Genomic DNA, 18,880 nt, shown 5'->3' on the forward strand with positions numbered 1-18,880 from the left:
CTGTTAGTCTTTAAGGGGCCACAGGACCCTCTGTTGCTCTTTACTCAAAGAAGAACCTCCCTTACCAATCAATATCTAAATATATATAAGCCAGTCAGAGTTACTGCTCCCTTTTTAGCACTGAATTTCAGTTACATCCATAAGCCCCTTACAACAGGAGGGATGTCAGACTGGCTCAGCACATTTCTAGTTCAAGCACATCCAACTGTGAGGGGATTTAATACCCATCTGGATCTTATTAGGACTACGGACACTGAGGCTGTAACATCCCAGCACCCCATGAAACTTGGGATTCCCCAACACCTTCCTCTCTTATGCTTGTTCAAAGGGACCTGAGAGGTCCAGGCTGCTCAATCAGATCCACATGCTTTATATATCAGTCAAGAAAGGGGGAGCAAGAGTGGGGAAGAAGCTGTGCTGACCAAGGGAGAAGATGAATGAGGATCAAAAGCTCAGTGAAAGAAAATCTCGGTTCACACTCTGAGACTGTTTGTTCTGGGAAGTAGCAAGTATGAGCTGGGGAGAGCCCACCTTGTGGCGACTGCATATCTTGTGCATACACCCCATATTGAAGGTGGTGCTCAACATGCTCAACTGCAGAGCCATGTGATAATTTTAGTTATTGTGAACTTCTGACTGCATCACTAACACTCTGCCCACTCATCAATTTCCACTGAGACTTATTCTGGCACTCCAAACCTGGGAGCGGCTTCAAACAAGCACAAAGTTTTATACAGTTATTTTTAAATTCAACTCCTATAGAAATGTTTTCTTCTTCTTCCCCCAAACATGGAATTCTTCCCAAAATTACATTGGCCCAATGCCCAGAAAAAGTAATGTTCAGTCCTGGATCAGTAATTCGTTCTAGGCAGATATCTTGAAACTCTGCAGATCTAAATAGGAGCTTTATAGCAATGGAATGAGGAGCTTCTCAGTTTCCTATTCATTCACTCTTCCATCCACCCATGCCCCTCTTCTCCCTTTTCTCTCTCACACTCACCTCTTTCCTCTAGTACTCAAAATCTTGACATTGACCAAGCCACTCATGAGTAATGTTACCATTCTAAACTCCTACTGATAAAACCTCTATACACCAAGCCATTATGTACTCTGTATCTGCTACATAATTTACAGAAAAAAAAAAACACTATTGTAGGTATAATTGAGGGTGTTGGTTTTTTTGTTTGTTTTTTTGTTTTCAAAAGAAATGCTATTGGTACTAATTTTGAAAACAAAAATGCCTGTAAAGCCATGTGACTGTTATGCTGAGACCAAATGTGCCTCTATAAGCGAATGAAAACTGTTTTCAGTCCATAAACATGCAGAAATGCAATCTGTCTTTGGATATTCCAGGGTTAAGTGAAAGCAATGAGTCCCGCTGGGATCTGAGAATCTCCCCTTTCCAATGGTACTTGCTCTGCAGGGCCATGTGATAACAGACTTAAAAGTTTCAACATTTTTATATACACCTCTACCCCGATATAACGTGACCCGATATAACATGAATTCGGATATAACACAGTAGAGCAGTGCTCCGGGGGAGGAGAGGGGGTTGCGCACTCCGGTGGACCAAAGCAAGTTCAATATAATGCGGTTTCACCTATAACACGGTAAGATTTTTTTGCTCCGGAGGACAGCGTTATATCGAGGTAGAGGTGTATTATACACAAATTATATTAAAAGAACATTCTTAAGGTTGCAAAGTCAAGCACTCAGAATTTAAGAAATGCCATAATTAAAGTTACCTGTGCAGTCTTAGAATCATAGAACTGGAAGGGACCTCGAGAGGTCATCTCGTCCAGTCCTCTGCACTCAAGGCAGGACTAAGTATTATCTAGACCATCCCTGACAGGTGTTTGTCCAACCTGCTCTTAAGAATCCCCAATGAGAGAGAGATTCCACAACCTCCCTACGCAATTTATTCCAGTGCTCAACCACTCTGACATTTAGGAAGTTTTTCCCTAATGTCTAACCTAAACCGTCCTTGCTGCAATTTAAGCCCACTGTTTCTGGTCCTAACCTCAGGGATGAAGAACAATTTTTCTCCCTCCTCCTTGTAACAACCTTTTATGTACTCTCAGTCTTCTCTTCTCCAAACTAAACAAACCCAATTTTTTCCATCTTCCCTCATAGGTCATGTTTTCTAGACCTTTAATCGTTTTTGTTGCTCTTCTCTGGACTTTCTCCAGTTTGTCTACATCTTTCCTGAAATGTGGTGCCCAGAACTGGACACAATACTCCAGTTGAGGCCTAAGCAGTGTGGAGTAGATGGGAAGAAGTACTTCTCGTGTCTTGCTTACAATACTCCTGCCAATACATCCCAGAACGATGTTTGCTTTTTTTACAACAGTGTTACACTGTTGACTCATATTTAGCTTGTGATATACTATGACCCCCAGATCCCTTTCCACGGTACTCCTTCCTAGGCAGTCATTTCAATTGCACACATACAAAATGGGATTGTTCCATCCTAAGTGGAATACTTTGCATTTGTCCTTATTGAATTTCATCTTATTTACTTCAGACCATTTCTCCAGTTTGTCCAGATCATTTTGAATTTTAATCCTACCCTCCAAAGCACTTGCAACCCCTCCCAGCTTGGTATCGTCTGCAAACTTTATAAGTGTACTCTCTATGCCATTATCTAAATACTGATGAAGATATTGAACAGAACCAGACCCAGAACCGATCCCTGTGGGACCCCGCTCGTTATGCCCTTCCAGCATGACTGTGAAACACTGATAACTACTCTCTGGGAATAATTTTCCAACCAGTTATGCACCCACCTTAGGTTGTATTTCCCTAGTTTATAAGAAAGAAATGTGAGACAGTATCAAAAGCCTTATTAAAGTCAAGATATACCACATCTACCACTTCCCCCAATCCACAAGGCATGTTACCCTCTCAAAGAAAACTATCAGGTTGGTTTGACATTATTTGTTCTTGACAAATCCATGCTGTTATTTATCACCTCATTATTTTCTAGGTGTCTGCAAATTGATTTCTTAATTGTTTGCCCCATTATCTTTTCAAGTACAGAAGTTAAGCTGACTGGTCTGTAATTCCCCAGGTTGTCCTTATTTCCCTTTTTATAGATGGGCACTATATTTGCCTTTTCCCAGTCTTCTGGAATCTCTCCTGTCTGCCATGACTTTTAAAAGATAATCGCTAATGGCACAGATCTCTCCTCAGTCTGCGCCTTGAGAATTCTAGGATGCATTTCATCAGGCCCTGGTGATTTAAAGACATCTAACTTGTCTAAGTAATTTTTGACTTGTTCTTTCCCTATTTTAGGCTCTGATCCTACCTCATTTTCACTGGCATTCACTATGTTACATGTCCAGTCGCCACCAACCTTCTTGGTGAAAACCAAAACAAAGAAGTCATTAAGCACCTCTGCCATTTCCACATTTTCTGTTGTCGTCTTTCCCCGCTCATTGAGTAAATGGCCTACTTTGTCCTTGGTCTTCCTTTTGCTTCTAATTTATTTGTAGAATGTTTTCTTGTTACCTTTTATGTCCCTACCTAGTTTGATCTCGTTTTGTGCCTTGGCCTTTCTAATTTTGTCCCGACATACTTGTGTTATTTGTTTCTATTCATCCTTTGTAATTTGATCAAGTAGCCACTTTTTGTAGGACTCTTGAGTTTTAGATCATTGAAGATCTACTGGTTAAGCCAAAGTGGTCTCTTGCCATACTTCTTATTTTTTCTGTGCAGTGGGATAGTTTCCTCTTGTGCCCTTAATGTCCCTTTGAAAAACTGCCAACTGTCTTCAATTGTTTTTCCCCTTAGACTTGCTTCCCATGGGATTTTACCTACTAACTCCCTTAGTTTGCTAAAGTCTGCCTTCTTGAAATCCATTGTCTTTATTGTACTGTTCTTCCTCCTACCATTCCTTAGCATCATGAACTCTACCATTTCATGATCACATTCACCCAAATTATATTCCACTTTCAAATTCTCAACCAGTTCCTCCCTATTTTTCAAAATCAAATCTAGAACAGCCTCCCTCCAGTAGCTTTCTCCACCTTCTGAAATAAAAAACTGTGTCCAATACATTCCAAGAACTGGTTGGATAATCTGTGCCCTGCTGTGTTATTTTCCCAACAGATGTCTGGGTAGTTGAAGTATCCCATCACCACCAAGTCCTGTGCTTTGGATAATTTTCTTAGTTGTTTAAAAAAAAGCCTCATCCACCTCTTCTTCCTGGTTTGGTGATCTGTAGTAGACCCCTACCATGACATCACCCTTGTTTTTGACTCCTTTTATCCTTACCCAGAGACTTTCAACAAGTCTGCCTCTTATTTCTATCTCAGCCTCAGTCCAAGTGTATACATTTTTAATATACAAGGCTTATGATACAGTAGTTATATGACCAAAAATTATTTTTTTGCACAGGACCGGTTTCATTCAGTGCACAGGATGGATGATGCTCACTTAATGAGCAGTTATTCAATATTTTGTTTTCTCTTTACTGTTCAATGTCTGACCTCCACGCCTTACTTATTGCACACTGTTCAGACCCTGCTCTGAAGACAGAATTATTAATTTCCTCAGGATCTTTTATATGGTGCTCATCACTATAGTATCTGAGTACTTCACAAACATTAATTTATTTTCTTAACTCCCTTGTGAGGTGTGTGGATGAGGCACAGAGATTAGACCCAAAAGTATCCATTAATTCTGGGTAATATTGAGGACCTGATTTTTCAGAGTACTAAGCATTATACAGCACTTTATATGTTCAAAGCACAGCGCCCATTGGCTTCAATTGCAACGATGCGTGCTCAGCTCTTCTGAAAAAACAGATCCTAGGCACCCAGAAACTCAGGCACCCAGAAAATGGAAAACAATTAGTGAAACGAGTTTGGTTTGGTTTTGAAACGAGTGACTTGATTAGCATCACATAGGAACTCTGTGGCAGAAGCAGGGATAGAATTGAATTATCCAGAGAAGCATTCCACTGCCATAAGTGTGAGACTATCTTTTCTCTTTCTGCATTCGACTGCCTCATTTGCTACACACCTTCTAACTTCTGCAGTGATTGAGACGGGGTCCTCCTTTGCTACAATTCATCCCCAGAGCAGGTCCACTCTCTGCACTGAATGAGACAGGGGTCCTGTCATGGGGAAAAAACCAGAGAGACACCATGTAATTAGAGACTATCATAATGCACAAGGGGGCTGAATTAAGGTTGCAGAAGTTCTGTTCAAAACTTTAAAAAATTGACAGCTGTCAATGGTTTTGTTGCTCGTTGATTCTTTATCTCTCAAAATATTATTTGTACAATCTAGTATTCTACATGCTGCTCTGATGCAAATATTTTTGAACCTTTATAATCAATATTATTAAGTTTCTTGTCCCATAAATTGTTTATTACTAAATGAGCATGCCACTTACAAATAGTCAGAAGGGCTTTACGTGTACAGTGACCTATGTTTCAAAACAAGAACTGGTTTTTGAGCGATTGTAGTTTAAATATAGGGTGACCAGATAGCAAGTGTGAAAAACGGGGACAGGGGGTGGAGGGTAATAGGTGCCTATATAAGAGAAAGCCCCAAATCTTGGGACTGTCCCTATAAATATCGGGACATCTGGTCACCCAATTTAAATACTAAAATCCACTCCCACCAGTTTTTCAAAGGTGTAATCTCATTTAGTAGAGTTATTCCTGGTTTACATAGGATTAAGTGTAGATTTAGGCCTAGAATTCCTTACAAAATTTCTATCTGCTGGGTCCACTCTGCACTTGATCACGATGTAAGTGTGGCTGGAAACAGCAAAGAAACTAGCAAACAAGCTTTGGATGATTAACTAGTGCATGCAGGGTAGTGTGGTTTGCTATATAAAGACAAAAGGTTCTCATTTAGCTGAAAGCAATAAACTAGGCAATATTAATTAGTGATTTAATATTTTCAGACAACTGTGGGGATATGGAGGCAACAGCCTTGAAATTAAAGAGTGGCCCGTAACAGAGGTTTTCATTAAAGATTATGCTTCTGACCCAGAGATCTGGAAAATCAAATCCAGAGATCAGATATGGCACTGTTCTTCTGATCCTCTCCATACTATTTCACGTAGTCTATATACGTAATAGTCTTTGCTTTGATAATACAATTAATATTGAAGTCATAAATGACCACCAGATACATACCTGGAAAAGAATTATTTGTAGTAACTCGGAGCCCTCCCCATGTCCTGTCTCCAGCCATTGGAGATTTTTGCTACTGGCAGTTACCAATGGGCCACATGCATCCGAAGAAGTGGGTATTCATCCACGAAAGCTCATGCTCCAATACGTCTGTTAGTTTATAAGGTGCCACAGAACTCTTTGATGCCACCATAGGCAGTCCCATTATACCAATCACTCCACAAACTTACAAAGCTCAATCTTGAAGCCAGTTAAGATTTTTGGCCCCACTGCTCCCCTTTGGAAGGAACTATTGGAGCCTTTTTGAGGGAGTGGGAGCTGACACGGCAGAGTAGTTTTACACTAAATCACTCTTCTCTACAGGCCTAGAAGTGTCAACTTTCCAAGAACAGTTTTATTTACTGTACAGACTTTCAGCCTTAGAACATTGACTTGACATGCACTTGACTTGACAATTGGCACTTCTGGGAAGGAAGGGGGGAAAAGGATTGTTGACATCTTGTGTTTCAACCACAGCACCCAAAACACAGCTACATCTGAGGTGATATAGAAAGCGAACAAAACAAAAATATACAACCAATCATTTGCCCATTGATAACACTCTCCATTTAGTAACACATTTCTCCTGTCCACTCTGAGATTAAAGATGGGTAGGTAAGTCAGACATTGAACTCTTCCACCTACTAACGCACATTTGGACACAAGCCAATACTACGCTGAAAAGTATACATGCCTGTTATGTAAGAGGACTACAAGTGTTGCTATTTTGAAAAGTTTTGCAAAAAATGTCAGCAATGGAAAATTTTGATTTAAAAAAATAAACAGATTTGGAAACCATCCATGATTTTTTGCAATATTTTCTGTCTCATGATCTCACTTGTACAGCGGGGCACAAGCTGGGCTTAGCTTCTCACCTGGGCATTGCTCCTGGAGAGCAGGGCCTCTATTTTTTGTAGTGTCCTGCAGTTTCTGAGTACACTTCTACCCCGATATAATGCGACCCGATAGAACACGAATTCGGAGCGCTCCGGGGGGGACAGGGCTGCATGCTCAGACGTATCAAAGCAAGTTCAATATAATGCGGTTTCACCTATAACGCAGTAAGATTTTTTGGTTCCCGAGGACAGCGTTATATCAGGGTAGAGGTGTATGTGGATGGGCATAAGAAAGGGAGGGAGAGACGAATGGAGTAAATTAGAGAAGAGAAATGTCAAACTCAGATTTTGGAGGGAGAAGGATGAAAAGACAAAATGCAGGAGAGGCAGTAGTGGGCAAAATATAGGGAAAGAGAGAGATAGGGAAAAGTGAGAGAAGAAAAAGAAACAGACATTTAAGACAACTCAGGAAAAGATACAGCATGATCTATCATAGAAAAAAGAAAAGAAAAAAAAAAAGTGGAGCAAAGCCAGAGAAGGAAATAAGGCATAGCAAAAGCAAAGATGAGCTAGTTACAGCTGATTAAATAGAACTCAAATAAACAGACTATTCAACAGTTTTTACTGCTATTAGTTAAATAATTTATTCAATTATCACTTTTAGTACTCTCTGATCATCTCCACAGCTAGTGAGATTCTATTTGGTGAACATATTTGACAAATTCTAGTGAAATTACTTGAATAATATTAGGACTTTTTTTTTATTTGGCTATTCAACCTTCCCTAGTAGTAAGTCACCTTTTACAATGAAAAAGCCCAGGAGGTCCTTCTCTTCAAAAAACATAGTTTAACTATTTCCTCTTTCCCCCCAGCTGATGCATTATCCTCTGAACACATGGAAGCAGATAATAGTGTTTTGCCAAGTTTGGCAAGGAAAACACAGTACAGATCTAATTTATGCTGGAGATCAGACTGTACTGTGGTTTACCACAAGATTGTGGGAGAACAAAGGAGACATAAAATCACCTTTGTCCTCATCCACCTGGCCCATAGTCTGAATCCAATCTGGAATCACTGTTACCCACCAAAAGAATCCCTCAGCTTCACTGTTTCCCCGATAATAATACTGCAAACCTGCCAGCTCCCAGCTTTCCTTTAAATAACTAGAAGTGTTAATTTCACTTTGCTGTTTCTAATTTGTCCCTATTTTCTAGTTGCATGAAGCACCCACAGGATCTGATTATGTAATCTCCAGATACGTGGGAGGGAACTGCAGCCTTGCCTGAAAAATCTCCTACTGCTTATGCATTCAAAAGCCCAGCTGCATACATCTCAAAGGCACCTCAATGTATCTGAAATTACAAGTGAGACATTACGTTCTATATTACAAAATGGACTACCAGATAAAGGGTAGAAGAGGGACTTAATTTTTTTAAAAATTTAAATAAAATTAACTTGAACCAGATCTTTATCTGGCATAAATGAGCAAAGCTTCATTGAAGTTAATGCATCTGTACTAATTTATATTTGCTGAGGTTCTGGCTCCTTCTGGGTATGTCTACTCTGAAAAGTAAGCCCAGGGTTAGAATTTAGGCTCCAGCCTAACCTCACTTCCATCTATAGACAAATTGCGCTAACCTAGGGGTCCAGGATCACAGGAGTGGAGAGTCCGAGCCTGAGTCAAACCGGGACCCATGTTCAAGCCCCACTGCTTTGCAGTGTAGACACAGCTTTGGGAGTCACCAGAAGTATTCCACAATCACACAAGCCAACTTTCTTTGTCCTCTGAACAGTCAAGTGACGGACAGTGAAGTTTTCCAACACTGCAGCACAAATGAGGGGCTAGAGTAGCCACATTTTGGGAAGGTGCTAGGAAGTCTGGGATATAGGTGTTTGGACTCAGGCCTTCATAATGTAGTGTAGACACTGGAGCCCTAGGTTGGGACCAAGGGTTCAACAATTCCTAATCCAAGGTTACAAATGAGTGTAGACACTCAAGCCCTAGGTTAACAAACCCAGGGTGCTAATTCAAGTTCTATTAGCAATGAGTTTACATTGTAGTGTAGACAGACCCTCTGAAGTTACTTTGATGGTCTCAATCCAACTGCCAATGTATAAAAAGCTGGTTAGTTACCTATTCGGTTACTACTGTTCTTCGTGATATGGGTGCAGACATGTATTCCATGTAGGCATGTGCACGCCCAGCGCATCGAAACTGGAGAAGTTTGCCTACTAGTACTTGTAGAGGGAGTGCTCTAGCACTGTGGCCCTAACGCCCTTCCCTGGCTCTAAAAGGTTGGTGGTGCCCTGATCCCCCTCAGTTTCTTTGCACAAAACAACAAGAGTAGAGACTCCAATGCAGAGAGGATGGAGGGTGGGTTGTGGAATACCCATCTGCACTGACATCTCAAAGAACAGTTACCAAACAGGTAAGCAACTATTTTCTTCTTCAAGTGGTTGCAGATGTGTATTCCACTTGGGTGACTTACAAGCTGTACGAATGGGAGGTAGATCTCAGGATCTATTTAAATAATGACTGCTGGACCGACTTCCCAATGTTTGCATCTGATCTTGAAGCAGTCATGATAGCACAGTGCTTGGCAAAAGTATGTGAAGAGGACCAAGTGCCCGCCCTACAATGTCCAAAATTGAAACATCACTGAGGAATGCTAATCAACGTTACTTGGGCTCTTGTCAAACGGCCCCTGCCATCTCCATGGAGGCATAGTCTGAGTTACCTCATAAGCTGCTGTAAGCTGCAGCATGTTATTTACCTGGAAGCTGCCTCACAGGGAAGGAGGACTGTCAGAAGAAAGGCTGTGAACAACACTGTGGCTGACTGCTGTAGTGGTGGCCCTTTGTGGCCAGGATAGAACTCCCAATGAACATTAGCCTGGGAGTCAAACAAATGCAAGGTTTCACCCGTTTTGTCGGAGAACAAAAACCAACCGTCACAAGATCAGTCCTCTCTCGTTTGCTGAACAGGCAGAGCTATACCAGAATTCTGCAATCACACAATCATCCTCATGGACACAGACAACTCTGGCCGAAGAGCGTGCCACATCCAAAGCTGACTGCAACAAGATTTTGGCCACCATATGGCCCTCCGCAATAACATTTTAAACTATTCCCTGGAAGCTTCTGGCAGTCCCCAACTGACGAAATCATAGCTGGATCGCAGGACCTGATGGTTCATGATGCGCCATCTGTAATGATTAAGTGGTATAAATTTTTCTCCCCATCAAATCCAGTCTCTTGGACTCTTTGTCCTTAGTTTCGGAGTTGTACCTCCCCTGCTGTGATCTGTCAATTTCTGCACTTACTACAAGAGAGTTAGGCTTGCATGGGAACCTAACAATGTTTCTCAGAATGCTTCACTGCAGGAGGCAAAGAGTCTGAAGTATTCCACAGGGACTTTGCAGGTTCCAAGAGAGCTTCATTTATCAGGAGAGCCACCCTCCCTGGAGCTGATGCCTGGAGACTATCCAACACCTTATGCATATTCTTCTGTACAAATTTGGCCGGGATGCCCATGGCAGAGGCCATATGTCTCAGGACATCCCAATGTGCCTTATCTTCAGGCAAAGGAGAAAGAGTCCAGTACTGCAGAGCCATCCGGTGACAACAAAAAAGCAAGACACAGTGCCAGTGTAGGCTCCTGCAGGGGAGCCAGCTCCTGTACAAGAGGATCAGGCTGAACCAGCTTAGGAGGAATGACATCAGCCTGTTTCTGCAACAGAGCCAGTATGGGAACAGAACCTCCAACCAAGACTGGCCACTTTGCGCTGGACTGGGTCGAAAAAAGGAATTTTGGAGATTGATGTCCCAAGGAATCCCAGGAGGCCACTGGGAATACAGATGGGCATAGGTAACCAGTAGGTACTGAGCATGGTGCTCCTGTCCCTATTATGGGAGTCATGCAGGTCTTGGTACTGATGGTTATGGGAGGATAGTCTCAAGTGCCTTTGAGAGAGGTGATTAGAGGCTAAGGAGAAAGATGTCCCCAAACCAGATTCCAAGAAGCCCTGGAAGTCCTTAGATGCAACAGAGGAGCTACCTTCAATGGGGCCCATAAACAATAAGCCTCATCTGAAAGCCAACAGGCTGGTATTGGTAAGTAGGATGAATGAGAAGCCGATGCGGTCAGTACAGGAAAGGACACTGCACTTCCCACCGGTACCTAGGAAACAGCGGAGGATCAGTACTAGGATTGATGACAGGGTCTGTAGTACCAACCATTACTGTGCCAAAGAGTGCATCAGTGCTGACGAACCCCTTGGTACTGCAAAAGACACTGGCCACAACTGTGCAGCCTGGGACCTAGACTGTGCAGAAGGTGGTGCCAATGAACCAGGCAACTCTGCAAGCAGACCATAGTCTGCTGTGCCATTTGCATAGTCAGAAGAGGTTGAAGCCACAGCAGCCAAAAAGCCCCTGAACTATTAGGGAATCAGGAACAGAGCAGCAAAGCAAGTCTGATGTCACTTGGTATACCAGGGGCGTGGAGACAGTCAATGCTGACACTGATGTCATAGGTACCGGACTCAAGAGAGGCTTCACAGCTGGTATTGGAATTGACAGCACAGTCTGCTGCCGGTCATAGCATGATACCAGGGAGTGGTTAGATGAAGCTGCTCCGTCCCATATGTCAGAGGAACCACAGTGCTGGTCAGCACACCTCTGAAGATACAAAAAGGAATGTCCCCAGGACCTGGAATGGTCCCAGTTTGTCTTGTGGGATCTTTTTCTCAGAGGACCAGAGAAAGGCAAATAACCTCTTTTCCTCTTCAGAGAGGCACCAGTCCTCGAACTTGGCACATCATCATTTGATGGCTCCAAAGAAAACGGAAAGCCTGTTGATCAGTAGGGGCCCCCAGTGCTAAAACGGGCCTCATGGTCTACTCCAAGAAATGCTGTTTCAAGCAGAAGGCCCTTGCCACCTGCATTCTTTTCTTGAATGACTTGCAGATGGAAGGCCTTTTTTTAAATGTGCCTTTCTCCCAGACACAACAAACACAACATGTGTGGGCCAGTATTGGGAATAGCCACCCCCCATGACATACAATGCTTAAACCTTGGTCAGGGCATCATGCACGGCAGTTAATGACCTCACTATAAACTAAATCTAAACCTAAGGGTACTACTTAACTATGCTAACAACTGTATACAACTAAAAATCTCAGAAGACTGAGGTAAAACACCACATACAATGCTCTGACTCTAGCTCCAGGCAGCAAGAAGGAACTGAAGAAAGTTGGGTCCACATCACCCTTACATAGCCAGGACGGTTAGGGTCACAGGGCATGAACACCGCCCCTTGAGTACTGCTAGGCAAAATTCTCTGACTTTGGTGCACTGGATATGCACATATACCTAAGTGGAATACAAGTCTGCAATCACTTGAAAAAAAAGTAAAAAGTATCACAACCTCCGAAACTGGCCCTAGATGTCACTTTTGTTGGCAGCCTCACCTGAGAAGCCAAGGACTGAGTGAATCATGAGCCCAATTCAGTAGAGCTTTCAAGCATGTGGTAACATTAAACATGTGAATGATTAATTCCATTTAAGTCATTGCTGGTTCAAGGTCCTAATGACTAGACTACCTCTCCCCGACATAGGGAAGACTACATTGTAGCTAACTAAACTGAACTTGTTCTTGGTCAAGTGGAAGTCTTCAGGTTCCAGTGAGGTCAAACTGGCATCTTCTACATATACTGACTCCTCTGAAATTTAATTTATATAATATATTAAAAAGTTTGAGGATAATTTTGATCATAGGGAAGGCTTCACTTTTGACAGATGTTAAAGTGCTGAGCTTCTCAAAAGCAAATTTTGTTGAAACGTGTCTTTCTTTAAAAATCAGTAGGATTAATTTTATGTTCTCCATATTCACCTTTCAACTTTCGACTTTTCCAAATTCAGGACTGTCTGTTTATCTTGCTGGAAGGGTGGATTAGGGATCCGCTGTACACAAACAATACTACTTACATAATGGAATAGAGAATTCTGGATGTCTTTTCCCCGTAAGCTTGCATGTCCCATTTCTTCTCTCAGATACATGCATCAAACTCCCAGGACAGGCAACCCAAGTCTCTCAGCTTTTTCCATTTGCTTCATGGTTACTGTTTTCTTCTCTTTTCTGACTCTGATGTTGCTTTTGAAGGACCAATATCTTAACGCTCTATGAGAGTCTCATGACTGCTCATCAGAGTCACATTCTACACTTCTACTTGACTTTCTCACAAGTATCCAAACAAAGCACTAATATTCTCACTGTCTGACCACCTGAACCATCCCTTACCCCACTTCCTCCATCTTTTGCCTCCCCTCAGCAGCCACAGGTACTGGGAGCCATCTGAAAGTGGAAATTCTAATAGACTTTTTTTTAGAATTTAAGATTTTTTTCCACTTCAAAGAATATAGGAGTTGAGGCATTTTATTGCTACTGAGCACTGACGTTTCAAAGTTTCATATTGTCTTAACACAGAGTACAGAGGAAGAACAAAATATTTTCTTCCAAACTTTCACCTTAGCAAATTAATTTCAAATTCCACTTGATTATATCCATCTTGATTATTATTCAACTTGATTAAGCCATCACATCCTTCTGCCATTCTCCCAAATATGTATTTGTTTTCAGATCAACAAAAAATTTTCCAACTCTGTCAACTATAAAAGATGACAAGACCAATCTTCATACAGATACACACACAATTTTATATGTTGAGTATGGGCTTGCTATGGAGACAGGAATTCCTTTTTGATACATTTCTTCTTTCGTTCCCATTCTCTTCTACTTGATGCCCAGTCACCATAACCTACTTAGTCCTGCCATAAGTACAGGAGACTGGACTAGATGACCCCTTGAGGTCCCTTCCAGTCCTACGATTCTATGGAATGCAGCTTCACCATATAACATTAAGACCTGTAGTGAGACACACCAAAATTTGTGAGTTTCTCATTTTTTTTTTTATCTACTTGAACCACTGGTTGTGATATGCTGCCAGCTTTTCTATTATTATTGGAATGGTACCTATCGTATACTGTCATACTACATACTTCTGAAAATTGAATGTTCCATAATGATGAAACTAAGATATCACATTAATTTTCATGGCAACAAACAATGGATGATGAGCCAAGATCACTGCTGGGCAAAGCAGATGCATCTCCCCTGACATCAATGCAGCTGCAGCAGCTTGTACTAGTGGTGAATCTAGCACTGTATCTCCAGTGCAGAATAGAAAGGTGAGAATTTTCAGAACCCAGGTATCTGAAATGGCAGCTAATGGAAAACAGAATATTACCAAAAATAATTGAAACTGGGGTGATTATATTATGTAATTTTGACAAAAAATATGCAGAACTTTGCAGAATTTTAAAATATTGTGCACAGACTTTTTAATTTTTTGGTGCAGAATTTCCCCCAGGAGTAAATTATACTTTGAGTTTAGTCTGAATCCTAACAAGGTCAACACTCACTTCTTCCATCAGTCTTAGCAATTCAACTCCTCCAAGTTATACCAGCTTCATCCCTCTGTTCACTGCCAGTAACCAAGTTTCAAGGGCTATTATCCCTCTCCTCTTCATACATTCCACAGTCCTACCTACACTCTCCCATGTCTGTCATTTCATTGTTTCTACCTTTGATCAAACTTTATAAGCCCTGTCAGACAGGAATCTTCACTTTTTACTTCCATTGCTTGAGCGCGGTGAACATCAATGATACTATTTAAATAATTAATATTATGCTACCAAAATTCATGAACAGGTGACAAAGAAAAAGGACTCTTCAAAATATTTTGGTAGTAGTCTGGTTCCTCTGCACATAATCTGTCTCATGTTAAAAAGAAACCCTGAAACACATATCTCTAGTTTTTAAGAGCCAAACTCCTATGCTCTCAGATTAGACCAATTTTGTTTTACTCATTAATGGATTATTTTAGGGAATGACCCTCTGCCAGTCCAGAAAGAACTGCTGGCTAACTTTATTTACTTCTGAGGGCTGGAATATGCAAAATTTCTCTCTCCAAGAAATAGCCACTTAACCAATTTCATGCTGAAACTTGAGAGAATGCTTCTAAGGCCACATGTACACTATAAAGTTTGATCAACATCAGTAAGGGTGGTGAACAGCCATTAGACTTTTGTATATCACTCGGAGGCATGCATACTTGGCTGCTTGCATTGGCGCTGCACATAATCACCATGCATAGTTTCACTGATGGAGAACACAGTGCACCCGGTAGGTATCCCAGTGTGCCCCATGCTGTCATCAAGTACAATGCCTTGTAGGACATTTTTGCAGTTCTTTGTGGGATACTATCAATTCACTCACGGGTTTCAGAGAACCATGGATCAAGTTCCCATGATGCCACCTTCTCCCATAGTCTGGCACACCACTTTTTGGTCTCCACCATCTTCCTAATGGAAACATGGACCCTGCCCAGCTCAGTACAATTCTCATGACCACGGCTAATACATGACACACTTCTCCTGCATCTGCAGAACTTCCATGACTAATACTTATAACCGGGCATGCAAGAAGAAAGAAGAGATATTCGATGATGATGAGTGGATGCTGATAGATATAGCAAATAAATTGCCAGGTTGCTTCTGGCATTCACAAAAGAGCTCCACATAGTGGATTTCCACCTCTGGCTTCAAGAGTGGTACGATCACATTATAACGAAGGTTTGGGATCACAAGCAACAGCTGCAGAACTTTCAGATGCAAAAGGTCACATTCCTGAATCTGTGCGTCGACCTTGTCCCAGTCCTCCAGTGCAGGGACACCAGAAAGAGCTGCACTGACAATGGAGAAGTGAGCAACAACCACACTTTGAAAGCTTGCAATGCTAGAGTGCTATCAGTCAGTGGGTGATCAGCTCAGGAGTTAGAAAATACATAGTGGGGGCTGTGACGTTATCTGATTAAAATATGACCATGTAGATCAGGGGTCGGCAACCTATGGCACGCGAGCTGATTTTAAGTGGCACACAGCTCCCTGCCGTGGTCCCGGCCCCCTGCCCCACTCAGTCTCCCCCCCGCCCCCCACCCACCACTCTCCCCTGCGGGGGCAGGAGGCAGAAGCTTGGTTCTGCGGCAGCCAATCTTCCCCCCTCCCCCGCTTCTTCCCCGCCCATCCTCCTCTCCTTCCCTGCGCCAATCAGCTGATGGCCCTAGCGAGGGGGAGGGGGAAGAGTGGCAGCGTGCACACAGCTCCGTAGGGGACGCAAAGAGAGGTAGGGATGGAGCCTGGGGGAAGGGCATATCCCTTCCAGCCCCCTGTCCTGAGCGGCTCATGGCAGGGGGCTGGGAGCACCCCCATGAGCCGAGCACCCCAGCCTTCTGCCCTGCACCCCCCATCCCTCTGCCCTGAACCCCCACACACACAGCCTTCTGCCCTGCACCCCCCATTCCCCCAGCCTTCTACCCTGAACCCCCCACACCCCAACACACCCCCAGCCCTCTGCCCTGCACCCCCCACAACCCCCAGCCCTCTGCCCTGATCTCTGACCCCCCCCCCCCCACACACACACACACACCCCAGCCTTCTGCCCTGAACCCCCTCCCCCAGCCCTCTGACCTGACCCCTGAAACACCCTCCCCAGGTCTGGGGTCCCAGCCGCAGGCCCTGATCAGCCCTCTGCCGGCCTAGGTGAACAGAACCCCAGTCTGGCAGCGAGCTGAGCAGGCTGGTGACATAAGATCAGCATTTTAATTTAATTTTAAATGACGCTTCTTAAACATTTTGAAAACCTTGTTTACTTTACATACAATAGTTTAGTTATATAATATAGACTTATAGAAAGAGACCTTCTAAAAACGTTAAAATGTATTACCGGCACGCGAAACCTTAAAATTAGAGTGAATAAATGAAGACTCGGCACACCACTTCTGAAAGGTTGCTGACCCTTGATGTAGATCATTGTTGCTACCACTGTTATAGAATCACAACAAATCTTGTACAAAGTGTGTCAAGTAAAGTGTCAATGGAAAAGTTATGATTTGCTTAATATGGTTATCCTATTTGTATGCATGTATCATTTTGGCATCTGAAATTATGAATATTAACTATGTACCTATATTTCAAATGTGTTTGCTCATGTGGTAACACCCACAAGGTAGTTAGCCAGCACATCCTGAAGGGACTATTCAAGCTGAATGGCCCATCAAGGTACACTTAAACAATGGACCATGGAAGACGCCCATCTTTACCTGATGGACTTTCATGTGAACGTTTTAACTAGAGTATGGGTAATGGCTTCGACTATGACTAAGCGAAGCAGGCATGGACATGCAACTTCCCCATGTGACTCCAAAATCCAGCTTGTTACCTGTATTTTTCCACAAGCTGGGTGGAGGACTTTGTTTGAAGCTATAAAAGATCTTGAGAGTATCTCCATTTTGCCTCTTTCCTGCTCTAATCTCTGGAATATGAACTTGTACTAATGGAAGCATTCTAACCAAGGGATTGAGGACCTTGGAAGCAACCAAGCCAGCAGTTTATTCCATCACTACTCCAAGCCAGATGCAATAACTTTGCAATAATTATATGTATTTGATTCCTTTAGCCAATTTTAACTCTCACCTTTCTTTTTATAAATAAACCTTTAGATATTAGATACTAAAGGATTGGCAACAGCGTGATTATTGGGTAAGATCTGAGTTATATATTGACCTGGGTATGTGGCTGGTCTTTTGAGATCAGAAGAACCCTTTGGTTGATTAAATTGGTTTTAAATAACCGCTCATCATTAAGTCTGGTGTTTTGGTGGTGATATAAGGACTGGAATACCTATGGACACTGCTTTTCTGACTTCTGTTAGCCAGTGTGGTGAAAGAAGTTTACTTCTGTTGCTGGTCAGGGTATATCTTATAGGAGAATAACCACCAGCTTTGGGGTGTGTCTGCCCTATTTCTCAGCAGTTTGTCCTGAATTTGGTATTTTCAGTTGTGACCCACAGAGGCACAGTGACAGGAGTTATTATTGCCCAAGTGTTCAAGGCCATTAAGGATCTCCTGCTACACAGGACTGTGACTCTTGGCAATGGGTAGGAAATAGTAGATGGAAATACAGCAATATGATTCCCAAACTGCTGTGAGGTAACAGACAGGATGCATACACCTATTCTGGCACCATCTCACATTACCAGTGAATACATGAACAGAAAGGGATATTTTTCCATGGTTATGCAGGCACCGATGGATCACCAAGGATGCTTCACTGATATCAACATGGGCTGGTCAGGCAAGGTGCACAATGCTTAGATCTTTAAGAATTCAGGACTTCTCCAAAAGCTGCAAGCCGGGACCGTCTTCCTTGATCACAGCCATTGGCAATGTTGAAATGTCAGTAGTGATTCTGGAGGACCGAGCCGACCCCTTGCTTGTCTAGCTTATGAAGCCATACACTGGTAGGGTAGGGTTGCCAACCCTCCCGGTTTCGCCAGGAATCTCCCGGAATCAGGCTCTGTGTCCTGGAGGCTACTGAAGCCAAACTGGGAGATTTTAGGCCACTAAAAGTCTGGCAGCGCAGCGGGGTTAAAGCTTTCCCTGACTCCATGCCGCTCCTGTAGGTGGCTGACACGTCCCTGTGGCCCTGGGGAGAGGGGGCTGGCCAGGGGGTTCCACACGCTGCCCCAATGGCAAGTCTGCAGCTCCCATTGCCAGGAACTGCGGCCAACGGAAGCTGCAGGGGCGGTGCCTGAAGGAAGGGGTAGCACGCAGAGCCCCCTGGTCCCTCCCATGGGCCGCAAGGACATGCTGCTGGCCACTTCCGGGAGCGGGGCCAGAGCAGGCAGGGACTCTGCCTTAGCCCCGCTGAATCGCCGCCCAAAGTAACCCCAGTG

General features: G+C 43.1%; 1 protein-coding gene across 3 annotated transcripts in view; it reads right to left on the minus strand.

Moving 5' to 3' along the window:
- Window positions 1-18,880, minus strand: part of CCNY (cyclin Y) — a 203,751-nt gene that overhangs the window by 84,451 nt on the left and 100,420 nt on the right. The window contains exon 1 of one of the 3 annotated variants that reach the window (XM_034760071.1): window positions 5,026-5,111. The exons of the other annotated variants lie outside the window; for them this stretch is intronic. The gene's annotated coding sequence lies outside the window, so the exon portion shown is untranslated. Of the gene's footprint in view, window positions 1-5,025; window positions 5,112-18,880 lie in introns of those variants that run through there. 3 annotated transcript variants of the gene reach the window in all.

This window comes from Trachemys scripta, chromosome 2 (genome assembly GCF_013100865.1).
Source record: "Trachemys scripta elegans isolate TJP31775 chromosome 2, CAS_Tse_1.0, whole genome shotgun sequence".
Lineage (NCBI taxonomy): Eukaryota > Metazoa > Chordata > Testudines > Emydidae > Trachemys > Trachemys scripta.